At 37.2% G+C, this 11,280-nt stretch overlaps 1 protein-coding gene across 2 annotated transcripts in view; it reads right to left on the minus strand.

Annotated features, from left to right (window-relative positions):
- Positions 1-10,693, minus strand: part of LOC107317345 (uncharacterized) — a 44,196-nt gene extending 33,503 nt beyond the window's left edge. For both annotated transcript variants that reach the window (XM_085511246.1, XM_085511247.1), the window contains exon 1: positions 2,434-10,693. The gene's annotated coding sequence lies outside the window, so the exon portion shown is untranslated. The remainder of the gene's footprint in view (positions 1-2,433) is intronic.
- Between the last annotated feature and the right edge of the window lie 587 nt (positions 10,694-11,280).

The raw sequence follows: 11,280 nt of genomic DNA on the forward strand, positions 1-11,280 counted from the left end.
GGACCCTCTGCAATTACCTATCAAATAGGACACGAGAGACTAGGAACAGAGCATTCTGAGCAGCAGGCTGCCAATCTCTGTCCCTACCCCGATCTCTGTCCCTGTCCCAAAGGAGAAGAGAAGAGCTGTTCTCTCATTCTTTTCAAGTCCCCTAATATCTCCATGATGCTTACAAAATACGGGAGCTACTGTAATCAAAGACCTCGACCACGGCAATTTCATAGCAACTGAGTACGCCCAAAATGCAACGAGAAGTGAGTCTCCTCTACAGCTTGCCAATTTGTGTTTTGTCTGAGGTTCAGATATATTGACAGAAATGAATTAAAATGCTGATAGATAAAAATAGAAATATTCAAGCTTAATGTAAGAAAACAGCAATGCATAGACATGTCTTGGAATTAGTCAGTTATGTCAAACATCAACTATTTATAATTTCTATGAAAACAGCTCTGCTTTTCTTTTTAATTAACCACATTAAAAGAAAGTCAGGAGGTTTTAGCATTTTAAGCTTGTTCACTTCTAAAAATCAAAAATCACATGGTTCCTTAACTGTTCTAAATTGCAGAAATGTAAGTAAACTTTCACCTTTTGAAAGAGTAAGATCTATGTATTGGTTTGAAAAGGGCACTAAATGGCTCCTGCATTTAGGACAGGATGGCAAACCCTTTTTACTGCAATGTCTGAGATTATGCTGCTGGCCTTTGCTGTGATGTCAAGCATCAGCCTTTGTGGCACGGCAATTTCCATTCTAGGAAAAAAAGTTGATATTTGTGGAGCAGATTGCACTGAACAAAATTTGCAGTCTCTGATGCCTGCTAGTGGGACATTTGTTACATGCTCTGCTCTGAATGTAGTAATACATATTTCAACGTGGCACTGCTTCTTCAAAAGATTAAAAACCTCTCAGTCCTGTGAGACTTGTGTCAGCATCTGATTTCATGTGCAAGGTAATCTTTAAATATTAATATGGAGCAAGGTCACGCTCTCCTTAACCCCCAAAATGGAGTTAGTAAATCATGATCTGGCAGTAGAAATATATGGGGCACATCAGTATTTGTTTAGGGCAAAATCTAAATTTAAATTAAACTAAATTAGTTACTGGCATTTTTATAATTGCATGCATGTAATATATTATCCGTAGGCAGAGGGGCAGTATGGATAGCCTGTGAAGCTGTAGTTGAAAAACATTTATTAGAAGGATATTAATAAAATCTCCTGAATTGACAGCAGAGAAAGTGGTATCTGAAAAACCAGTTAGATAAATCTAAAGTGGGAATTCAGTAGCTCTTGGGGCAAGTCAGCTGCTGTCAGATCTCTGTTGACTGCAGCTGAACGAGTCATTTTACACCAGATGAGCGGAAGCCTTTTGGGCTCTCATCTAAGCTGAACCACTGATTTATGGCATGACACTAGTAGTCTTTTTGACCTCTTTATATGACATTCATCCTACCAAGGAGCAAGGGGGAAGAGGAATTACTGCACTTTGCTGGAAACTGGAGGATGGACCCAAATAGACTTTCCCTAGGCAAAATAAAACATTTCATAGTTTAGTTTCTTGAGAGGGGCTGATGGGTTAGCCTTGAAATTCTACATACATTGTCATTACATGTTATCTGGAGCTCAGCTCCCTATGCAGCTGAGGTTCATGCCACACATAACTAACCATATTTGTTTTGCTGCCAGGGGATCTCCCTTGCTGCAGAGATGGGGAATGGCTGTATTCTACAAAAAGAGAACCAATTGAACTCTGTGAAGAGTCAGTGTTGTGAGACCATGACCTTTCATACAAAATACTTAGAGGGCAACTGAGCAGTGGCAGAGTCTAGGGAGGTATAGAGTCTTCATCTGAGCACTGGGAAATAAAGGGAGACAAATTATTTAAATTTAAAAATCCAGAAAGTTTGTTTGCTAAATAGGGAGTGAATGTGTGACCCTCATTCAAAGCAAGGAACAGTACATTTGAGCTTTAGCATTTAATGATTTGAAGTACTGAACAGGCAAGATTTTCCTTAAAGAAGCATCTAAGACACAGGGTCTTCATAAATAATCAACTAAGTCATTTTGCTCTCTGCTCTGCTTCCTGAATTTGCCAATTATTTCAAATTATGTGTATAAATATTGTAGCGTGGACTGTTGTGTCCACTGGCAGACGTGTTAAGGCTTTTAAACCTATTTTTCTAGGCCCTTTTACTTTGATCTGAGTTTGAAAGTGTTTTCTGGACCTCATCTGTGAAGGTAATGGGTGTTTCAGAATCAGGTGATGCAAGTTGCATTACACCGGGCACAGGTAGGTCACCGAAAAGCAACATGCAGTTAAGTCTCTAACCCCACCAAGTAATCAAAATGTTTCAATCAGTCTCTGTCACCATTTGGGTTCCTCAGCTCAGGGAAGCCATATAACATGGTCTTAATCAAGAAAGATCATTAACCTACCTGGCTGTGGCTGCCTTCAATCTGCCTGCCACATATAGGTGCTCAGGGATCTGTGAGTTTGCTCTAAAGACTGCAACAAGAATAAGAAAAAGCTTATTTTCAGTGGTCTTATGCTTGTCATACACATTTCCCCACCTCCACACAAACCTTCCTTAGAAATCAACAAATAAAAGTTGAATTAAGACTTCGCTCTCATATATAACAATTGAATAATAATACTGTGCAGTTCCTTATTCACAGATGGATTTTTTCTTTAGGTTCAGAAATTGCTTTCAAAGCACGTTTCCAATTTTCACTAAGCAGCTCTTGCCCACTAAAAACTCACTGAAGTTATCTTCTAATGTTTAAACATGTGTGGAAACACTTCTGCCCGGCATTGCCTCATAAAAATCAAACTTTTAACAACAGAAGTCCTTCCTGTGAGGAATGTGCAGGTGCAAGGAAACAAGCAGGAGGACAATGAGGAAACTGAGAGAGAAAAGGCAAGTTATCCAACAAAACACAAGACTTGGGAAAGAGAAGGGGGAGAGAAGAAAGTGTATGGCAAAAGAAAGAGGAAGATGCAGCTAGGCTGGGCCTGGAGCACCCAAAGAAGTGTTTGGAAGCAAAACCTTCTTCAGGAGTTGGGCTGTCCCTTATCAGGAGCAGAATCAACAAAGCAACAGCGATTAGCACAATTTGTAATATTTTTCCAAAACACACAATAAATGTTTTTGCCCTCAGGAGAGACAGAGCAAAAGATGAGCACAAAACTGCTGGCAAAAAGTCTCTGTCACACTGTGCAGGCAGATAAAGTTCTTTAGTCAATCCTGTGTTGTCTTTTCTGAAGTAGAAAGAAAAAAAAGCTGCCCAAAGTTTTGCTCAATATTTACCTTTTGGGTTAATAAATTGTGATCCTGACCTCAACAAAAGTCAATATCTTCTGATTATTATACGCAGGCACCTTTTATTTGTCCTCACTCATTGTATAATGAGCTACTCGTTTCCACAGGCAACTTCACTTTAATTTTGAATGTCTGAATTGAACAATCATTTATTCTCCAAGGCAAAAGACAAAATTGCTATAAACCAGAGCTGAAAAATACAGAATGGTGTTGCTATTTCTGGTGAATAAGTGAGGTTGGGCAAGAGGACAGAAGGGATCAAGGATTATGCACAAGAAATAGTCATTTTAAATCCTCTTCTAAACATCTCTGAGTGACAAGGAGCAGAGAGGGGAAAGCCCTGAACTGTGCTGTTAAATACAATAAGGCTGCAAGTGCAGAAGAGAAGACCGCAATCTGGCCTGACTCATGGATTTGTTTTAACAAAATAGTGCTAGTCTTTTACCCCAGAAGATCCAAGAGCAATGCCAAAAAATACATGCCAAGGGTAGCAAGGATGGGAACGTGTGCAGGCCACACAGCAAACCAGCCACCATTTCTTGATTCTTCCTAAAGGCTGGGCTGGCCAGGACCAGAGAGAGAAACCTCAGGGCGTTACTCTCACAATTATGCAATGTTTTATGCAGTAACACAAGTGTGCACTGTGCTTGCCTGGAAGAAATCAAAGTAAAGCCTCACCCAGCAAGATCAAGAGTCAGCTAGAATCACATTTTTGCACTTCAACTTCTCATTTTTCTAACAACCTCCACTGAGTATAATAAAAACATCTTTGGGCTTTCCAGCCTTGTGATACTGGAAAGATTTTCACCCACATAACTCACTGTTTTCTTTTCTTTTCTTTTCTTTTCTTTTCTTTTCTTTTCTTTCTTTCTTTCTTTCTTTCTTTCTTTCTTTCTTTCTTTCTTTCTTTCTTTCTTTCTTTCTTTCTTTCTTTCTTTCTTTCTTTCTTTCTTTCTTTCTTTCTTTCTTTCTTTCTTTCTTTCTTTCTTTCTTTCTTTCTTTTCTTTCTTTCTTTTCTTTTCTTTTCTTTTCTTTTTTTAAGTAAGTTATTTTGCCAGTTTAAGTCTGTCTGACTTGACATTATTGTACTATTAATCACACTGGCAAACAGTGGCAAGAGCAGCACGCCTCTAGTTTAAGCACAGCACTTTCTGAACAGTTTAAAGTCAGGAAGAACAATTATGGTCAAAACAACCATCATCTTTGTGAGCACCTAGCTAACAAATCCCATCAAGACCCATCCTAGCACATTTCTTCTAAAAGTCACTTTCTCTATCTGTGTGGTGCTACCCGGGTACCATGCTATCTTATGCTGTAAACAAAAAATGTCTCACTGTGACCAAAGCAGGTCACACTGAACACCTGACACAGAAATGTTATTTCAAACTAGAAAAGCAGCTGTTTTTCAGATGGGACATTCGAATCATTAATTAGCACTTCCATAAATATTTTTATTATTCCTATTATCTGCCATGATGCTTACCTTCTATAACATTTGAAAAGTGATATTCAGAAAGGTTGGAGTTACTCTATCTGAGTTTTGGGGAAAGCATACCATCACAGGTAGATTTTCCCATTTATTTCACAAAGCCAGTTTACAGCTCGCTTGATAGAAGCAGCTCCCACATGGAGATCATCAGACATAAAAAAGTCTTTAGACATCTCACAGACCAAAAAGCAGTTGATTTTCTGAAAGAAAAAAAAAAAAAAAAGAGGATAAAAATCTATTTTCCCCCAAGAAGTCATAACTCAGAACTGACAATGCAAAAACTTGACTTATTAAAGGTTCATTTGATATTCTCAGACCTGTTCCTACTGAATTCAAACATCTTTTACCATTAACATAGTTCAGATTCTTTCTTTCCATCTAATGACCATACCAACAAGAAGACATGCTATTTTGTGTGTTGTTAAACAGCATGCATATCCATAGAGGAAGTTTGCAAACTATCTTATGAGCAGAAACCATTGAAGTTTCTGTAGGTTTGAATATATTCTTGGGCACTTTGTGGCCATGGAGGGTTTTAATCAACAGCCTTCATAATAGCTTAAAAATGGAAACTGATTTAGTGTCAATAGACAGAAACAGTAAGAATATGGGCAAAACACAGGTAGATACTGTTGTTTCTGAAAATGCAGCATGCACTCAGGGGGATGCTTACTTTGGAGAAGAATCTCTCAGCACAGAGCAGATCAGATCTCGGGCCAAGGTTTTGGATGAAGTCATTCTCTCTCTGCCTTCTGTATCAGGAAGTTCTGCTCCCAGCACAGTACAACTCTGCTAGAGGAGCCATGCACTGCACGCAGTATGAAATGCTGCATGGAATGCTGGCTTGTGTTTGTTTCTAAATTTCACAGCAAGACAGTTCAAAGAGCAGAGAATATTCTTGATATCATTATGGTAGCCTGAGCTGCTAAAGAGATTCAGTGAAGTACTCTAAATTAGCTGAAGCTTGTGAATACTAAAGAAGTGTAAGAGGGTCTTGGTGAAGGAAGGAAGTAGGCAGATGGTTTCCTCAATGGAAAATAATGAGTAGTTTTTGTTAGAGGCTTTTGGAAGTATGAAGGATGATTTCTACTGGCAGCCAAGATACTAAAAGATATAAAGGTTACAAACTAGTAATTCAGCAAACTAGTAATTCAACACTTCTTCAGGCACTCTGACTATGGTTTATACATGATTTTAATTAATAAGTTTAAAATTTTGAGCTGGATACGTTTCTATTTTCTTCTGTGCTCTTCTTTGTTTTTCCAAGCAATAAACTAAAATATAATGCACTCACCAGACCATAATTGAATGGGATAAACAGCAAGAATCATAAAAATACTTGTTTACAATACAAAGCTTGGATTAATATTAGCAAGTGTTTGAAAGCACTGAAATAACATTTGCAGTCTCCTCCTTTCTAGTCAAGTAAATCCTTGCTTTATGCAGAAAATAGCATTCAATAAAGAATACTATCCAAATTTTGAATTATATAAAAATCACAACACATCTTTTTGCTCCTCTAAGATTCAATAAACAGTTCAATAGATCTTCTTTATTCCTTTCACCCTTCTGGGAAAAAGAATGATTCTTAGGCAAAGAGCTCGCAGGCCAAATTTCAATCTGAAAATAATCTTTATAGCTGAGTTATAAAACAATGAGAATAAGGGTTTATGATGTGAAAGTTGATGTAGACTTTACTGCTTTGGCATGATTGGTGAAGCTGTATTAAAAATAAATAAATGTAAAACAAACCAAAAATGATCAACGCACAAGGGAGTTATACCATTTTTGACGGAATAACAGAAGCTGTATGATACCATGGTCAAATAAATCTAGCATCTTAAACCACTCCACCCTTATTATCTCTACCAAAAGAAAAATGTTTATAATAATACATATATTGACTTTTGCTTTCTGTTCAATAACAAGATTTACTGCCCCACTCTTCAGTCAATTGTAACCTCTTTGGGTCAACAAATCTCTATACTGATCTCAATAGAAGTCAATACCTGCTTATTACTCACCTCCACATTTAGACGCCTATCACAGATTCTTAGGATATTCCCTTGACAAGAAGAAATTACTACTTTCTGTTTAGTTTATATACAAAATAGGCTTAAGTACTTTTCATAGAGAAAGTCAACACAAGGCTATAAGATGCTGCTGAATTTAAGGAAAAAAGCATTATTTATTAATTTTCTGTAACTTGTAATTGAAGTTGCTTAGCTTCTTTGTGCTGTTTCCTTAAAAAATCGAAGACTGACCCTTCTTGTAAATCCTACTTTCTTTCCACATGAAATGCAATTGAGCAATCTGATATTTAGTCCTGAGTAACAATGAAAGGCAAATAACAGTAACAATTAATAAGATACTTGTAAATAATTATTGAAAAACAGACATGCCAGTTCAACAGAGAAATGTAACAATTGCCTTCTCAGCTACATTTGAACAAGGCTAGCATAAAAAATTAGTCTTTCAGCTCACTATCTCACCTGAGTTTGTGTATGAATCAATTTTATACTTTCATAGAAAGAAGCTGTCTTGAGATATGCTGTTCAGCCACTGAAGTGTCAAATGCTTGCTGTGCAAAGACATTCAAAACAGGATTTCATGTCTTATATATAAATAGACTAAATGAAAATTTATTGATCATTCAATCCAAAGGCTCATCTAGGAATCTTAATATTGAGCCAGCTAATAAGGAATGTCTTTTAAAGCAGTATCTCATCAGATTTGGTTTTTAAAACTGGATTACTTATTTTCTTTCACCTGTGTTGTGAATGGAAACTTTGAAGAAGCTGGTACAGAAGTCTGGAACATATGGTAAGAGAATGTCAAAGGCAGCAGAAGATACACTGAAAAGCACCTCTACAAGTGTGTCAGGCTACAGGAAACATCACAAGGTCTTCTGGTCCTTTCCAGTTGCACATACAATATAATATTAGTTGTGTCCAACACAGAAGACAACATATGGAACAATGACCTTAACCTTGGGAATTAATATTTTGTTACCCTGTCTTAAAATCCTATTTTTTGAACAACACACAATGCAGAATATTTGGAGGGAGGGAGACATTGCAGTAAAGGCCAGAAGTGGATACTCAAGACTTAAGGAATTTTTAAATTATTTTTTATTTTTACTTTTATCCTCATCAGATCAATTCATGTAACATATTTTTGGACTTGTTTAATGTTGGACATTCCCATCACTACCCCATAACTGTCTCCATTATCTAAGGTAAAATGAGAATATGCAGTTTTTTAAAAATGGTTTTCTTGCATTTGTCAGTTAAATCCTACCTTGAAAAACTGGATAAAAATTTAGATAAAAATTTAGATAAAAATTTAGATAAAAATTTAGATAAAAATTTAGATGCAGGTCAAGTACAGAAGGTCCCCATTCTCCATTTATTGATATAATTTTTGTGTATAAACAGATGAAAAAAGAGGAATGATGCAACAAAATCATGTCTGCACTTACCTGAGAACTGGAACTGACTAACAAAAAAGCCAACTCAGAATTAAGTAGTTTTTCAGGACAAGCAAAATCAACATTATTTATAGGATCTGATAGTAGGCCTAGAAAAACATGTACAGCTTTTTTAAAACAGAGAAAGCTGTATTGATTAGCAAAATGTAAGGCATTAGACTGTATGGATAAACATAATTGTCACATAAAAAATCTAGGTCAAGAAACACCAATAAAACTCTTATTCATCTAATTAGTGAAAGTGCACAGCAAAAGGGCAAGCAAGGTTAACGTGCTCTGTCTAGTGCCTGATATTGCTACAGGATGACAAGACATTCTTCACACCCAGCTTTAATGATGTCTCAGACCGTAAGGGGAAGGCTACATGTTCCCTAGGCATGGTGCCACAGGAAGCAGGCTCTGAGAGCTTCCCACAACCCTGTCTGATAGCCCCATCAGCAAAACAGCACCCCCATTTACAACCTCAAGCTTAGAGATCTGGATCACAGAGACTTTTGATACAAAGCACATGTGAGTACATAATCAGAAGAAAAAGGTAAGCCCAGCTCCTCCGCTGCAGACAGCCACGAGAAGAAGGCACACAAGTATGTCACTGAAGAACAGACATGGTGGGACAAAACCAAGACTGTAAACAAAAATGCATACGGCCCAGAGGAGCTGTGTGGAAGCACTCTGTGCATACCAGATACTGCAAAGATCCATCTAATGGATTTTTAAGAAAATGCTTATGTTAGGCAACAATAGCTCCTGTAAGAAAAAGAAAGGAATCTAGGATTTGGTTCCTATTCTAGAAAGCAGTGAGGTTTACATTTATTGAACTTGATATTTGATTTCCTTCACAAGAACTGGTATTTGGCAAAACATCTCCAAATTAAAATATGAGTGCATTTTTATGTGATAGTGGGTGGATTTCAGAATACTGTAATATGAAGAATGACAGCAATCAATGTAGATGGAGCACTGGTAAGAATACAACAGAAATTCAGCAAAGATCAAGTGCCAGACTGAAAGAAGGTGAAGAAAAGTGACTAGAGGACATTTCTTGGAAGTAAAAATAAGGTTAAAGACTGATCATTAATGTACTACTGACACTCCACAGTTCCAATCAGAGCTGTGCAAACGAATATATGATAAAGAATAATAATCATAGTTGGGAAGAATTAGATAGATGGGAAGAGGCAAAGGGCCACAGGAAGATCAGTCTAATAATGGAGACACTCTGCCTAGACTGTAGCAAAGGCCTTGGAAGATGCTCAGGGGGAAGAAATCTCCATGGAGATTCATGAAAGCTGTTCCTTATTATTATTTTGCAGAGATCTCTACCCCTAAACAAGCCCAAAGACCCTTTCAGAATCTCTGAAGGTCCTAGACTATGAAACCTGTCTTTGAAACACATGAGCGGTGTCTTCCCATGCTAAAGGAAGTGAGATATCTTCATGTCTGCCTGCCACAACCCTGCTACCACACCCAGCAATGTCCTATGCATTTTAAATACCACTTACCTTTAAACCCATTGTGTTTCAGGTTTTGGTTTCAAAGTATCTTTACTTTATATCATTAACCAAACACAGGATTATGGATCAGTGTCCTTATAGAACAGAGAGGCATACAGAAAAAAGAGGAGGGGAAAATACTGAAATGTTTGGATTTACTCCATTCCAATGCACACACCTCTTATTTTCTGAAACAGAGCTCAGTTTGGACGCATTTTTTTGGTCACTATTTGCAAAGCCTGAACTCCCTCATTTACTAATATTTATAGCTGTAGAATTAATGAGATGGATCACAGCTAGCATTTGACTTGATAACGTTTTAATAGAAAATCTTCAGATGCATTAAAAATCTACTATCAGCCTTTCAGAAGAGGTGATGAGGCTGATGGAGCTACTGTGAGGGTTATTGCTATAGGAACCTCTCAACTTGCAGCAGAAAGCAAAACATACCATCATGTTACGTATTCTGTTCAAGTTTCTTACTTTGAAATAGTTGCGATTGTCACCCTTGACCAGGTTCAAACAGGCATTTTTATCACAATGTTCCTGGCACAGTACTGCAAGCTACTTGCTTGTGAGCAGTTATCAGCTGGCAAATATTTAAAAGGAGGTTGGCTGATTGAAATTATACGCCCACAGCTACACAGAAACAACAAAATAACCAAAAGCAGCCAAAGGCAGCAGAGATTCTCTTAAAATATATATTTTCTAAGAAAGGAAACCTATTAAAGTATAAGAGCTGTAAATCCCACATCTTCTTTTAATATTTGATCATCAAAAACTAATAATTAAAACCAGGAAGGTTAGGTTGGTCAAGTTTTACAGCTGAGTGCTCTCCCCGAGCATGCTCAAATCAACACTTACGAGATTAATTTATAAGCTCTTCAAATTCTGAATCTCCGAGGTTTATGCTGTCTGTGCATTGTTTGCATAATGCAGTTTTACGCTGCTACAGCACTGCCTATAAAGGGATTATTTTCGTATTCAGCACATTAAGGATATAGCACAATTCACAGATATCGCACTGCGTTTATGCCTGAGATAGCAGGTAAAGTGTCTCTTGTTCTGATTATCCGCGAAGCAAACATAGGAACATGGATGTTCTGGGAGAGAGCGTACCCTTAGTGAAATTAATTCCCCAATGATTTTATTAAAGTCTGCAAATTGCATTATTTTCCCATCATATTTGAAATATTGCACTTCCTTAATGCTTGCTCTAACCCATGGCATGCCATCTTCCCCGGGGTGTCTAGACGTGGTGTCTTAGATTTATGTGTATGATCTCAGTGTGTTACAACATCACTCCTGACTAATGCATTATTACAATACTTACATATATTCCCAAGTGTCACTGTATTGATTAGAAAATCACCAATCTGCATATGCACACCATCTGTGCTTCAGAGAAGCAAAACATGCAAGATAACATTTGTGTTACTCAAAGGGAAATTCACGTACTACTAAGAGAACAAATGGATACACATTTTTTTC

The sequence above is a fragment of the Coturnix japonica genome, chromosome 11, assembly GCF_054131305.1.
Source record: "Coturnix japonica strain WE chromosome 11, WE-NBRP24, whole genome shotgun sequence".
NCBI lineage: Eukaryota > Metazoa > Chordata > Aves > Galliformes > Phasianidae > Coturnix > Coturnix japonica.